A 15,000-nucleotide genomic window follows, 5' to 3' on the forward strand; every position below is an offset into this window, starting at 1 on the left:
TGTCCCCAAACCCCTTACCCTACAGAACACAGAACAATAAAACTTCCTACAGACACCCTGATTACAGAGACATGTCACCATACTCCTTACCCTACAGAACACAGAACAATAAAACTTTCTACAGACAGCTGAGTAGAGAGACATGTCACCATACCCCTTACCCTACAGAACACAGAACAATAAAACTTCCTACAGACAGCTGATTACAGAGACATGTCACCATACTCCTTACCCTACAGAACACAGAACAATAAAACTTCCTACAGACAGCTGATTACAGAGACATATGTCACCATACTCCTTACCCTTCAGAACACAGAACAATAAAACTTCCTACAGACAGCTGATTACAGAGACATGTCACCATACCCCTTACCCTACATAAAACAGAACCATTAATCAGGCTTATATCAAATGAAGTGACACTAACAGCTAAGTGAATTTCATTTCCCTGACTTTAAAATATATTGTCCTTTCCTGGCTCTTCATTATACATGTAAATTTGTTTCGCTTCATAATTGAAATACCGAATGAGTGATTTTGTGAAAATTATGATTTGCATGCTTATTGGTGGGTTTTTAAACAGTTTTTAATTTCTTAAAATTGAGGAAATAATATTATGCTATGAAAAGAAAACTGAACTAGAATTATCAAAACAGGACTTATATTCCCAGCAGGGCAAATCAAAATACATTAACAAAACACAGTAAGTATCCAAGATGCCCCACACTTGCAAGTTTAGTTTGTATTACCCTTTGAATAATATGCAGTATTAAAATTTCATCAAACTTACACTTGGCAGAGTGAACTCCCCTGATTCCTTCTTTTGAAATACAGCGACTTCTAGGACTTTTTTGCCGTCCACCGTGATGAAGTTCTGCTGGTTCTGACCGTAGACAGAAATCTCTTCCATCTGGACACGACCAACATCACACAATGATTCGGCCCCCACCTCCTCAACTTCCCTCTTCCTCATACCAGTACGACCCATGGGATTTCTGTGAATATTTTTAAAATATACTATCATAGAAGACAGAAACTGAAAAGGTAATAAAACTAAAAACAAAAAAAAATTAAAACTTTAAGGGTGCTGACTGCGGTTTTATTGTGTGAAAACTACAATAGCGAAACTGTATTTTCATACCATATATAAGTTACATAAACTTCAGTGTACATGCAAAGTTTGGGAAATCTACCGTCCAGGTATTTTTGAGGGACCGTCTCAAAATACAGGTACATTTACTATAGGATTATGTAGGAAAATGCCAATTTTTAGCACTTTAAGGCAAATTATACAAATACTACAATAGATTTTTTGTTCAAACTATAATATATGATGAGTAATACTATACTGTACATAATATGTAAGAAACACAAAATTCTACCGTCTTGTTACCCAGAGGAGGCATCTCCAAATGCCAAAAATTAACTAATTTTCCTGTTTTAATAGAGTACTACAAAATATGACGGGCACATAGGATTCATATGAAAACAATAAAAATAATAAAGATATTCTCAAATTTCTATGTTTTAAATTTCAAGAGCATATGTTTATAACTTTTTATTTAATAACATTTTCATAACCCTTTTCTTAAAGAGCTTCAGTTTATCATAACATCAAGAACACTGTAACGACGTCAACCTACCTATATCAATTGCAAAATCGATTAAAAATCAGTTATATCAATTTGTAATTACATTTTTATATCTATAATTTCTTAATTTTGTTTAATTTTAATAATTAAGCAAAAAAAAGTTGCTTTAGAATAGTAATACGCTTCGTTTTCCTATGATGCTTGAAATATTGCGCAATGGAAACCACAGTCGGCTCCTTCAGGCAAATGCCCAAAACTGGGGCCTGAATGCTGAATATTAGAATTCTGGTAAGGGTCAAGAACTCATTGTGATCAAGCAAAAAGCTTCCCAAATGCATGCTTTGGTGTAAAGATGAAGATTTTCACAGCTGTAATGTATTTTTCAAAACACGACTAATATCATCTCACCCTAGGGCCTATACACAATTATCTGTTGTAGTCTTGATATTACAAGACTTTTGAACTTAAACCAGTAATTGAAGAGTCTTACATTGGCATGTTGGATGAGTCAAGCTCATATCTTATTGGTAAACCATCCTTTGTGATCCAAGATACTCTGTTGATTTCTATGTTAGTCTCATTAATAACATATGTAGCTGACAGATTCCACAGGGGTTTCTGGTACCCATACGCTGAAAGTATACTGGTTCTCTCCTCCTGACTCTGGCTGCTGCTTTCCACACGCTGTCTGATCCTAAAGAAATATCAACATAAAAGAAAAAGTAAGGTAAATCAAATAACTTTTCCTGTCATGAATATTTTAAAGCTGATATGTGCTAGGTTATTTTGAGAAATATATGTTTATATAAAGAAAAATAATGCCATTTTTACCATTAAAAATCTCTTAGTTATCATTATTAATCTAGACTGTTTTAAGCTTTTTAATGTTAATGAATCCTTCATCCCAGAGAAGCCTAATATTAGTCTAGTTTAATCATCATCTATACTTACTCTATAAAATCAGGATCTACCAGACTCTGTATTGATTCTCTGTATTCATCCACAGGTTTGGTGTACAGGACAGGATCATAGGTAGGATAAGGTTCCTGTATAAAATATTTAACATGTAACAATATATCACCTTCAGATGCCTCTAACAAAAGAATGTAAGTTTGTGGAAGATGATACCTACTTCCCAATTGACATACTTGTCAAAGACAGGAAATCTCTGTATCTTGGTGTTGGGATACGGAGACTGACGACTAGCTATGTGTAGGGAGGTGGCAGTCTCTAATTCTGGACGGGCCTGGGGATCTGCAGAAACATACAAACAAGAGGTAGAAGAATCTGTGACAAATTTTGACAAACATTGCTGTCCAGTACTTGAAACATGACTCACATTTCAGAAAAGTTGCACAAGTAGAATGGCCATAGCATTAGTTCTCTGTGCCTTTTGCTCATCAGAGCAAGAGATGTGAAAAGTTAACAACTTGACAGATGGACAACAGAAAAATGATGAACAGAAAAGTTCACTTAAGCTTATAACCCAGGTGAGCAAACAAAATGTGTAAACCTTCAAGTTAATTCTGGAAATATTACACCAAATTAAGATACTGTAAATCACTTTTTATTCGTGAGAACTTTATTTTCGCATAATTACGTGAGACGGAATGCTCGCGAAAATTTCATTCTCGCGATTAAAATTCCTTAAGATGATACAGAGCAATGACCAAAATTCGTGAAAATTTTGTCTCGCTAATAAAGAGTCAATGACTTTCTCGCGAAAATAAGGTGTCGCGAAAGTTAAGTGATCTACAGTATTAATAAAGTCTTTGAATAAAAAAGAGATTTCCTGCATGAATTTGGTTCCCAGTAATTTTACTGGGAATTTTCTTTAGTGTTCACAGATTACAAAAACTCCATATGTGTAAGGATAATACTGACCAATTGTATCTATTTTGTGGGCAATCTGCTCCAAAGCTAAGCTACAGGCAATCAACTGTCTCTCCAGATTTGACATCTGCTCCGTCATTCTGTCATTAAATTCCCTCTGTAGTTTGGATTGTGTTACCAGCTGTTCTATTCTACAATTTAAACAACATAATTACATTATACAAAATTTAGGTAATCAAAATTTACAACCTTGACCTCTATGAAAATGTTCTGGTAATGCGCTTCACAACAATGGTCGCAGAGTAACTTTGTAATGGACCTGCTCCAACAAACTAACCTGATCATTCATCTGAAAAATGTCAGTAACTTCAGCAGGCCTGGTTCTGTATTCTTATGATCATCACTCATGTAAATCTGGTACTTCTAGGATTTTTATTTACTTAAGAATGGACTTGCTTTAAAAAAAATTACAATCTTGTCACTAATATATCCAGAAATATAGGAGAGATCAAGCAGCTGAAGGCATCCCTAGATTGCAGCAACCATGCCAGTCTGGCCACCTTAAGGCTTTTTGATATTTTTGATGTACTTGGGAATGGATCTTCTCTAAAAGCTAGTCATTCATCCAGCAATCCAGTTTAACTGTTTTGCAATTGGTTGTAAACATCCCTAGATACATCACCAATGAAAGCATGGTTAACTATGAACTTGCATTGGATAGCTCTTTTATCAAACCTTGGACTTATAGTTCCTGTTAAGGATTTGATGAAATCGCTATCCCAGACCTGTTTACCCATATCGTTGTCTCTCAGTATTTTTGTTTAGATTTGTCCGTGAGATTTGGCATTTGCCAGTAAGATTTCATTTTCCATCGATTTTACATATATAAATGGAGAACAACGGCTTTTCTGATTGCTAAAATATGGTTTAATAACTTGGTCGTTGTCATATTATACCACAGCATTTGGGCACCCTGATAACACCTCTGCGTTTGAAATTTTAAATTCTTTTTAAAGTCATTTAAAAGCGTGAAATTGAGATAGATCCTAAAGAAATACAGCTGCTGAATTCCGAACAACTGTATTTCGGATTTCCGTATATTCATAATAGCAAAACGTGAGACGTAATTTGGACTAAAAATCCGTATAAAATACGGCGAAATCGTAAGAGTAAACAGGTCTGCTATCCCACTCAGAGCCAGCTGATAGGTGTTTTTAATATATCAATGTGTACTAAAAGTATTTGTAAGAGTTGGTTAGTAAATTTTATACCCCTAGGTATATCTTTGTGGAACTCTTCAATGTTGAATAACTTGCGGACAATGTTGAATAACTTGCGGGTCAATCATATAACAGAAAATCAAACTGCATGAAAATTTTCTCAAGGATGGATAGCAAAAAGTATACTCCATGGTATAGCTGAAACTCTTCAGTTTATAAAATACAGTTACTTTGCCGATGGCCTATAGGAAATATTTTAACAGAAATTAATTGAAAACAGAAGCTCATTTCTTTGAGGTGAACTAAAAATATCAGAGCAACTTAAGTGTATGCCTTCAAATCTGAAGCATTAATCATTATCTTATCACTATAAATCTAACACGGATTATTTCCCTAACCTTTGACTTTGCATTGTATGTCGTGCAGCCTCTCTTTCATCTTGTTCCTGTTCTTCATTCAGTTTCTTTAACATATTTTCCAGTAGCTGTAGTTTGTCGAGTCCTTGACTTTAACAATAGACACATTGTCAACATCCTAGAATTGGAGTCAAAACGTTATGTTGACTTCTTTACTTGAATGATAAGAATCTAATAAGTCATGTTCTTAAAAACAAATAAATACCAATTTCCTGAACTATTTAGATATTTTTTTAGAATTATAGCTCTCACTTCTATTTAGAATCCAACAAGAGCAAATAAAATTGTCATAAAGGGTCTACAGGACGAATACCCTTATCAGACTTATGGAGTTAGTAAATAGATGATTACTTTAAAAATGCTCTATATATCTGTATTTGTAAAACACTGATGTCCCCAAATGGAAGTCCAACTCCAAGGTGAAAAGGAAAAAAAAATGTTATTACCCAAGGAGAGGTTATATCATGAGGAATGTAAATGAAATACAATGTGCAATGTATGAAAATCTTGGCATCAACTATTCAGAAGTTATGACCTGGATTACAGTTTCACAAAAGGTCAAACTCTAAGTTCAAGGTCTTATGGTCAAATTGCTGATATCCAAAGAGAATAAAAGTAAATAATAGAATTTTACCACTCGGTCCTTTTTCTTCCTACAGCATGAGGATCGACAGCATTTCTTTAGGCACAGTTTGAGTTTATCAAAGATGAACTCAAACATCATGATGATGTAACTGATGAAATTAAATGGAGCAGGCAACCTCAGACGAGTCTCAAAGTCCACAATGATGCTGTACACCTGGTACTTCCAGATTTCCTCTGATTCCTGCTGAACCTTGGCATTGGTTACACTACAAGAGGCCCAAGGGCCTTGAATCGCTCTTCTGATAAATTGTACAACCTATCACTTGTATTTGAAGCCTCTAACCCTAAAGTATCATAAGACCCAAGTTGCATCACCTGACAAAGTTTGATGATTCTTAGCCAATTAGGACTACTTTTTGGTCTACATTCTTGGAAAATCCAAGATGCATCAACTGACAAAGTTTGATTATTCTAAGCCAATAAATACCTAAGATACTTAAATATAGCCATAAAATGTCAAAGTAAGTCATCGTGACCTACATTTTAGTCGACATTTTTCAGAGTCCCAAGATGCATCTACTGACTAAGTTTGATAATTCTAAGCCAATAAATACCTGAGATATTCAAAAGTAGGTCACTGTGACCTACTTTGTGGTCGACATTCTCCGAAAACCCAAGATGCATCAACTGACAAAGTATGATGATTCTAAACCCATAAGTCCCAGTAAATACCTAAATATAGTCATTAAATTCGAAAGTAGGTCACTGTGACCTAAATTTTGGTTGACATTTTTTAGAATTCCAAGATGCATCTGCTGACCAAGTTTGATAATTTTAAGCCAATAAATATCTAAGATATTCAAAAGTAGGTCACTGTGACCTACTTTTTGGTCGACATTCTCCGAAAACCCAAGAGGCATCAACTGACAAAGTATGATGATTCTAAACCGCTAAGTACTAGAGATACATAAATATAGCCATAAAATGTCAAAAGTAAGTCACTGTGACCTTTTTTGGTCGACATTCTCGGAAAACCCAAGATGCATCAACTGACAAAGTTTGATGATTCTAAGCCAATAAGTACCAGAGGTACTTAAATATAGTCATAAAATATTGAAAGTAGGTCATCGTGACCTACATTTTGGTTGACATTTTTTAAAGTCCCAAGATGCATCTGCTGACCAAGTTTGATAATTCTAAGCCAATAAATATCTGAGATTTCAAAAGTAGGTTCACCGTGACCTACTTTTTGTCTAAATTCTTTGAAAACCCAAGATGCATCAACTGACAAAGTATGATGATTCTAAATGGATAAGTACTAGAGATACATAAATATAGCCATAAAATGTCAAAAGTAGGTCACTGTGACCTACTTTGTGGTCGACATTCTCCAAAAACCCAAGATGCATCAACTGACAAAGTTTGATGATTCTAAGCCAATAAGTACCTAAGATACTTAAATATAGCCATAAAATGTCAAAAGTAGGTCACCGCGACCTACATTTTGGCTGACATTTTAGAGTCTCAAGATGCATCTCCTGACCAAGTTTGATGATCGTAGGTCTGAAGGTAATCAAAATATGCCTTTTTAACAATTTGAAAACAAATGCCTGCAAAATTCTAAAAAGAGGTCAGAGTGACCTACTTTTTCTTAAATATGTTTTAAGGTCCCAAGATGCAGCAAATTACAAGATTTGATGATTCTAACCCTTTCAGTGCCTGAAATAATAGGATTAAATGTTTTAAAAAGGATAAGTAATAAAATTCAAAAAGTAGGTCACGGTGACCTACTTTTAAGTTGACATTGTTCAAGGACCCAAGATGCATCAACTGACTAAGTTTGATGATCATAGGCCTTAAAGTGTCCAAAATATGCCTTCAAATCAATTTGAAATCAAATGCCAGCAAAATTAAAAAAGTAGGTCACCGTCACCTACTTTTGAGTTAACATGATGTGAAGTCCTAAGATGCATCAACTTACAAGATTTGATGATCCTAGTCCTTATAGTAAGCAAAATATAAACATTTTTATTAATTGTAAATTTAGGTCAACTTTAAAGTGACCTTGAGACCACGCCCTTTGCCCCAGGGTCATGCCTTGAACAATTTTTAATCTTCAACATATCTTGATCCTTGTATGTAAGTTTGGTGAAAATCTGCCTGGTGGTTCTGGAGAAGAAGATTTTTTAGCAACCAGCACTTTTGGTTTTATTTTCCTGATTATCTCCCCTTGTTTTAGGGTCCCAACCCTTATTTTAGTATAAATGGTAGCCCTTGGGCCAAGGATACCCTGTGACAAATTTGACACTGATTGGCCAAGGGGTTCTTGAGTTATGGCCCATATTCTAAAAAGTTAACGCACACCGCACGACGCACACCACACACCGCACAAATGGCCATAGCATTAGCTCTTTGAGCCTTTGGCTCAGAAGAGCTAAAAATACAATAACCATTATAAAACCCAATTTCACCTTACTTGTTCCTACTATGTGCAGAAATAATGGGAATTATGATTAGAAATAATAAATTAATAAAGAGCATTGTTATTGAAGATAAAGAATATAAACTACTACAATATGCTGATGATACAGTTTTATTAATGGATGGTTCAGAAGACTCAATTAGATCAGCTTTGTCTTTAGTCAATCAGTATTCCAAATTCTCTGGACTGAAGCCAAATTATGATAAAACTCAATGTATTAGGATTGGATCTACTGTTCATACTGATGATAACTTGTGTGATAAATATCAAAACTTGATGTGGTCACAGGAACCATTTACAGTGTTAGGTATAGCATACTGTGTAGATCTAGACACAAACACTATGTTTGATTTGAATTTTTTGCCAAAGATTGACTCTATCAAAAAGCTTATATCATCATGGTCTAGAAGACATTTATCAACGGCAGGTCGTATAACAGTAGTAAAAACCTTGCTTTTACCTAAATTTAGTCACTTATTAATTAGTTTACCGAGCCCTTCTAAAGAAAAACTCAAAGAAATTGAAGCTATATTTTTTCATTATATCTGGAATACCAAAACGGCTAGGGTGGCTAAAAATATTATATGCCAAAGTTATGAAAACGGTGGTATGAGAATGACATGTCTTGATTCATTTTGTAAAAGTTTAAAAATTACATGGATTCGCAGATTGTTTGATAGTTCATGTAAATCAGCCTGGAAAGAATTGCTAAAAGATTTAATTCCTGACATTAAATATTTAGTTATCTATGGTAGGGATTTTTCAAAAAAACTTAAGAAAGATACGGAAAATGTTTTCTGGAATGATGTTTTTTCAGCATTGTTGGATTTGAGATTATGTATTGATGATCAAACATCTATTTTAAGTCCCATATGGTATAATCCATCAATATGTATAAACAACAGAAGTGTTTGTTATAAGTCATGGCTGAGACAAGGTATACAATTTGTTTTTGATTTTTATGATACAAATGGGACTTTGTTAGGATACCAAGACTTTTGTAAACAATATGATTTAAAAACACCTTTTACAATGTTTTTAGGCATAACAAATTGTATTAGAAAATTACAGTTGAATTATGATCATAATATAATTCAAAGAAATCAACCTTTCTTCCCAAAATTCTTACAAACAATAACAAAAAGCAAACAAGGTGCAAGAGATTTCTATGATGTTGTTATTAGTCAGAAATACAAAAAACCAAAAAGTGAAATGAGATGGGAAAACATTTTAGAACTTAATGTTGATGAATTTTGGTGGAAAAAACAAAACATTCTGTTTTTTAACATAACAAATGATATACAGTTAAGATGGTCCACTATAGAATTGTACATAGAATTTTAGCTACAAATACATATTTACACAAAATTGGTGTTACTGACTCAGATTTATGTAGTTTTTGTAAGAAACACCCAGAGACACTTTGTCATCTTTTTTGGGAATGCGAGTGTGTTGCAGAAATTTGGGAAAATGTACTGGATTGGATGAAAGAACAGTTTGGAGTTGATATATCTCTAAACAAAGTTGATGTTTTGTTGGGAAAACATTATAAATATAACAATATATTTAATTTAGTAGTATGTATAATAAAAAAGCATATTTATAGAAATAGATGCAAAAAATGTGTACCATCTTTTGAGAGGGTCAAACAAGAGGTTATGTATTATTTTAATTGTGAAAAATATATTTATAAGAAAAATGGGGAAATGGACAGTTTTAAAAAACGATGGAATTTGATAATGTTTTAATATGATTAATATTTTTGAAAAAACAATGCAGTTACAGATGTACATCAACTTTTCACTGATTATATTAAGATTTCAGTTGTTAAATATTATTATAAATATAATCATATGCATGTTATGTAGCGAAAGGCGTGTGAATGATATGTGAAAAAAATGTCCTGTCACATTATGATTGTGTAATATATATGTGTATTATGTATGTTACTTAGTGAACCCAGGGCCCCAACCCTGGCACTATTATATACTTGGACATGTGATGGGGCAATAAAAAAAAAAAAAAAAAAAAAAATTATAAAACCATAAAGGTGACTCTTTGAAATTCAAAAAATTTAATCATGTTTAAAAGTATCTGTTTACTCTGTCAATAAAGCATGCAATATCAGATGAAAGAAACCCTAAAGGTAATACACTTTCATACATGTATATTCCAGCAATTATGTGTCGCTACAGTAAAAATTTTACTACTGGTATATATTCCTACTATTAATGCAAAACTAAGAGTAGGTAGTATGCATTTGAAATAAATTTGGTGATGTTTCCTTTTCAAATCTTGCAAAGAAATTCTATATATATACATGTATATTGTAGTATTAAACATACAAACATACACATGCTGCCTTCCGGGAAGGTACAGAAGTTTTTTCTTGTTAGTGAAGCTGGTGCTTGAAAATCAAGCACAGAGCCGACCTTGGAGAGGTCATCATTATGAATAATTAAACAAAAACTTAAATTTGGGTGCGAGTTCATACCTGAACATAGCGTAGAGGAGAGTTAGAAGGATGAGTTTCGTAATGACGAGATACTGGATCACCATCGCGTAACCACCAAAGCTACGATATGGACACTCAGCAAACTCTGGATGAAACCTAATCTGACCTACAATTCAAACAAAAAACTATAGAAATCATAGATCTCAAGTACTTGCTTTAGTGTAAAATAAACATTTATCTGACATACTTGTATTTCTATTCCAAAATGAAGCAGCAGCATCTGAAACATGAAATATCAAGCAATAAGTGGTCGATAATGAATTGTAAAGTGTTTATCAGAATATATAAAATTTCTGAAGTCAAAAATACTTCCATTCACAGAATTATGTGTACACTTAATTGGATTCCTACATTTCAGACAACAGTAAACAAAACTTACTGTAGCATACTTCTCTTGTTTGGTTGGCATAGAAGTTCTCGCACCGTTCATTACCTGTAATTTTTAAAATCATAAGAAGGATTTATCAATGAAATCTGCTATATCCTTGACTTTTGACCTAGAAAATTGGTTCAAAGTCTGAACATTCCTTAACCCATGAGCCATATTTATGGCAGGGCATGAACGTGTTAACAAAGTAATTTAAGCTTACCTCAAATTTTAAAATATCTAGATTATATGCAATCAAACATACTGTCAAGGTCATCAATTTTCGTGAGGAACATTCCGAAGAAGGCCCTGCTGAGAGCATTGACAATGCCTTCCTCTGATGCCGGGAAGTTCGGGTACAGCGTGGCCTGAATGGTGATACCCCCCGCAATCATAAACATAAGGAACATCCTTAACCAAGTCACAAAGTCCTTCTTCATCTGGAAAAAATCAAAATGCATTCATTCACAGGTGAGTTGTATTTCACATTTCTCCTGGATTCCCTATCTCATATTGGACTATAAAGATGACTGAGAAGTGTAAAGAAAACAAGAGGCCCATGGGCCTTATAGGTCACCTGAGCATCATGCAACAACTTTCAAATGATTGAGTTTGGTTCATGTTTTAAACTAGACACCTTGGCATTCACAATTTTGAAAAAGGCACCATTGCTCATCATAACTATACACTTAGCAATTAGTTTGGTTACTTAATACCCATAGGCAGGGTAGAGGAATAACAAGAGGCCCAAGGGCCTTGAATCGCTCTTCTGATAAATTGTACAATCTATCACTTCTATTGGAAGCCTCCAACTCTATTAGTATCATAAGACCCAAAATGCATCAACTTACAAAGTTTGATAATATCTAGCCAGTTAAGACTGAAGATATCATAATATAATTATAAAATACCATAAGTAGGTCACAGTGACCTACCTTTTGATTTGAAATTTCTGAGGACTTAAGATACATTAATTGACAAAGACTGATGATTCTAATTAAATCAGTACCTGAGATATTCAAAAGTAGGTCACCATGACCTACTTTTTGGACAACATTCTCTGAAAACCCAAGATGCATCAACTGATAAAGTTTGACGATTCTAAGCCATTTAGTACCAGAGATAATTAAATATAGCCATCAAATGTCAAAAGTAGGTCACGGTGACCTACTTTTTGGTTGACGTTATCCAAAAACCCAAAATGCCTAAACTGACAAAATTTGATGATTCTAAGCCAATAAGTACCTGAGATATTCAAAAGTAGGTCATCGTGACCTACTTTTTGGTCGACATTTTTTAAAGACCCAAGATGCATCTACTGACCAAGTTTGATGATCGTAGGTCTGAAGGTAATCAAAATATGCGTTTTTAAACAATTTGAAAACAAATGTCAACAAAATTCAAAAAGTAGGTCAGTGACCTACTTTTTCATAAATATGTTTCAAGGTCCCAAGATGCATCAAAGTACAAGATTTGATGATTCTAAACCTCCCAGTGTCTGAAATAATGGGATTTAATGTTTTTAAAAAGATAAGTCATAAAGTTAAAAAAGTAGGTCAAGGTGACCTAATTTTAAGTTGACATTGCTCAAGGACCCAAGATGCATCAACTAAAAAAGTTTGATGATCATAGGCCTTAAAGTGTCCAAAATATGCCTTCAAATCAATTTGAAAACAAATCTCTGCAAAATTCAAAAAGTAGGTCACCGTGACCTACTTTTGAGTTAACATGATGTAAAGTTGTAAGATGCATCAACTTACAAGATTTGATGATCCTAGTCCTTATAGTAAGCAAAATATACACGTTTTTATTAATTGTAAATTTAGGTCAACTTTGAAGTGACCTTGAGACCACGCCCTTTGCCCCAGGGTAATTCCCCGTGCAAATTTTAATCTTTGACATATCCTGATCCTTGTATGTAAGTATGGTGAAAATCTGCCTGGTGGTTATGGAGAAGAAGATTTTTTAGCAACCAGTACTTTTGGTTTTGTTTTCCTGATTATCTCCCCTTGTTTAAAGGTCTCAACCCTTATTTTAGTATAAATGGTAGCCCTTGGGTCAAGGATACCCTGTGACAAATTTGGTACTGGTTGGCCAAGAGGTTCTTGAGTTATGGCCCATATTCTAAAAAGTTTACGCACACCGCACAAATGGCCATAGCATTAGCTCTTTGAGCCTTTGGCTCAGAAGAGCTAAAAATGCATTTCAACTAATCAGTAATATTCAGCAATAATCAGTAGTACCCCATACCACACATGAACCCCATACATGTCACAATTTTGGAAAAGGCATCCTTGCTTATCAAAAATGTTTGATTTATACCAAGGAGCAGATTTAATACAATTAATTCATTTTCAGTATAAAAGTAGAGCCCCCTCTCTCTGTGGTACCCCTGACCCAGAGGCCTTGAAATTCACAATTCTGGAAGAAGGGCCCTTGCTCATAATAGCTATAAAGGTAGTTCATCTGCTTAATACCCAGGAGCAGAGAAGAAGATTTTCAAAGATTTAATATATTTTCACTATAATCAATAGAGCCCCGCCCTAACATAAGAATCCTTGACCCTGGGGTCATAAAATTCAAAATTTTGGAAGAGGCATTCTTGCTCATCATAACTATGTACTTAGTTAGTTTATCTAATACTCAGGAGCAGAGAAGAAGATTTTCATAGAATTAATGCATTTTTACTATATAATCAATAGAGCCCCGCCCTAACATCAGAACCCCTGACCCTGGGGTGACTCAGGTGACCTAAATATATTTACAGACAGACAGAAGGTGCCAATTTGCCATTGCATAAACTCTTCTGGTCTTTGACCAGTTCCATCGAAAAATCAAAAAATTCCAGAGAAAATTGAGATTTTGGGTCAATCAACTCAAAAACTGGAGACAAAGGTGTCAGATATAATGCTCTTATTCTTAAAAAGACCAGATTGTTAGTACACAGGTTTTTATGCATACCATTATTCTAAAGTTGATCATCATCGGTCCAAGTACAGGGCTGATGGGAAGGAAAACACTCAGTAACCTGTAGTAGAAGTATAGGAGGCCCAAACTCATTACAAATTTAGCCGTGGTGTACTTGATGAAGGGGATGAACTTTGGTATGATTCGGACCAGTCCGATCACGATCAGAAAGGAACCAATCAGGCATATCTCTATCACTGTCCAGAAAATCTTCATCTCTTTGTATTCCTGAAATTTGACAGAAAGAAAGGTAGAACCTTGTCAAAATTAAATTATCAATGAAAACATAGGTAATCAGAGATTACAGAGCTCACCTCAACGAATGTTGTCTTTAAGTAAGGCAAAGTCACACAATGAACCAACAAAAAGTGTACATTCCAAAAATGAAAATATTTAAGCAATTTAAATCTGATACTTTGAAATAAACCTATACAAAAAATTTAAACTAGTTCTTCTTCATGAAAATGTAATTAAAATCCAGCATCGGACGCAAAGAACTATATGCGGTATTAACCAACATTTGCCCCCCAAAATCAAACTTTGATGGAGTAATATTTAATTAAGTCCTTAAACAGGGGAGTATATGCTGACTTCAAAGCACTGAATAATTTCATAAGTAATGACGTCATATGTACGTAATGACGTCACAAATATGACGTAAATTTCAGTTTTTTATGAATTTTGCAGAAAAATGTACATATTTCGTCGATATTTTAAAATTAAGTCATCGAGCGCATGTGTGTTCAGGATTAATATTTTCATATAATGTGTAGAATGATAATATCAATGAAATATGTCAATATTGTTCCTGAACACACATGCGCTCTATAAATTCTAAAGCTTAAATTGTTGAAATTTTGTCCATTTTGTCCTCTTTCTGAAAAAGGATGTAAAATCGGACTAGATTGTGACATCATAAAAACAGAAATTGTGAATACACTGCTCTGGAACTATAATATTTTCTGTTAACTTATATTTTTCGTACAATTTATTGAATTCAGCACATTTCAGGAAGTTTTC

General features: G+C 34.0%; 1 pseudogene; it reads right to left on the reverse strand.

The window, feature by feature from the left end:
* Nucleotides 1-18: 18 nt before the first annotated feature.
* LOC134234743 (transient receptor potential cation channel subfamily M member-like 2) overlaps nucleotides 19-15,000 on the reverse strand; it is a 27,670-nt pseudogene continuing 12,688 nt past the window's right edge.

Source organism: Saccostrea cucullata, unplaced genomic scaffold (genome assembly GCF_032062105.1).
Source record: "Saccostrea cucullata isolate Sc308-1 unplaced genomic scaffold, CSIRO_AGI_Scuc_v1 ctg3417, whole genome shotgun sequence".
NCBI lineage: Eukaryota > Metazoa > Mollusca > Bivalvia > Ostreida > Ostreidae > Saccostrea > Saccostrea cuccullata.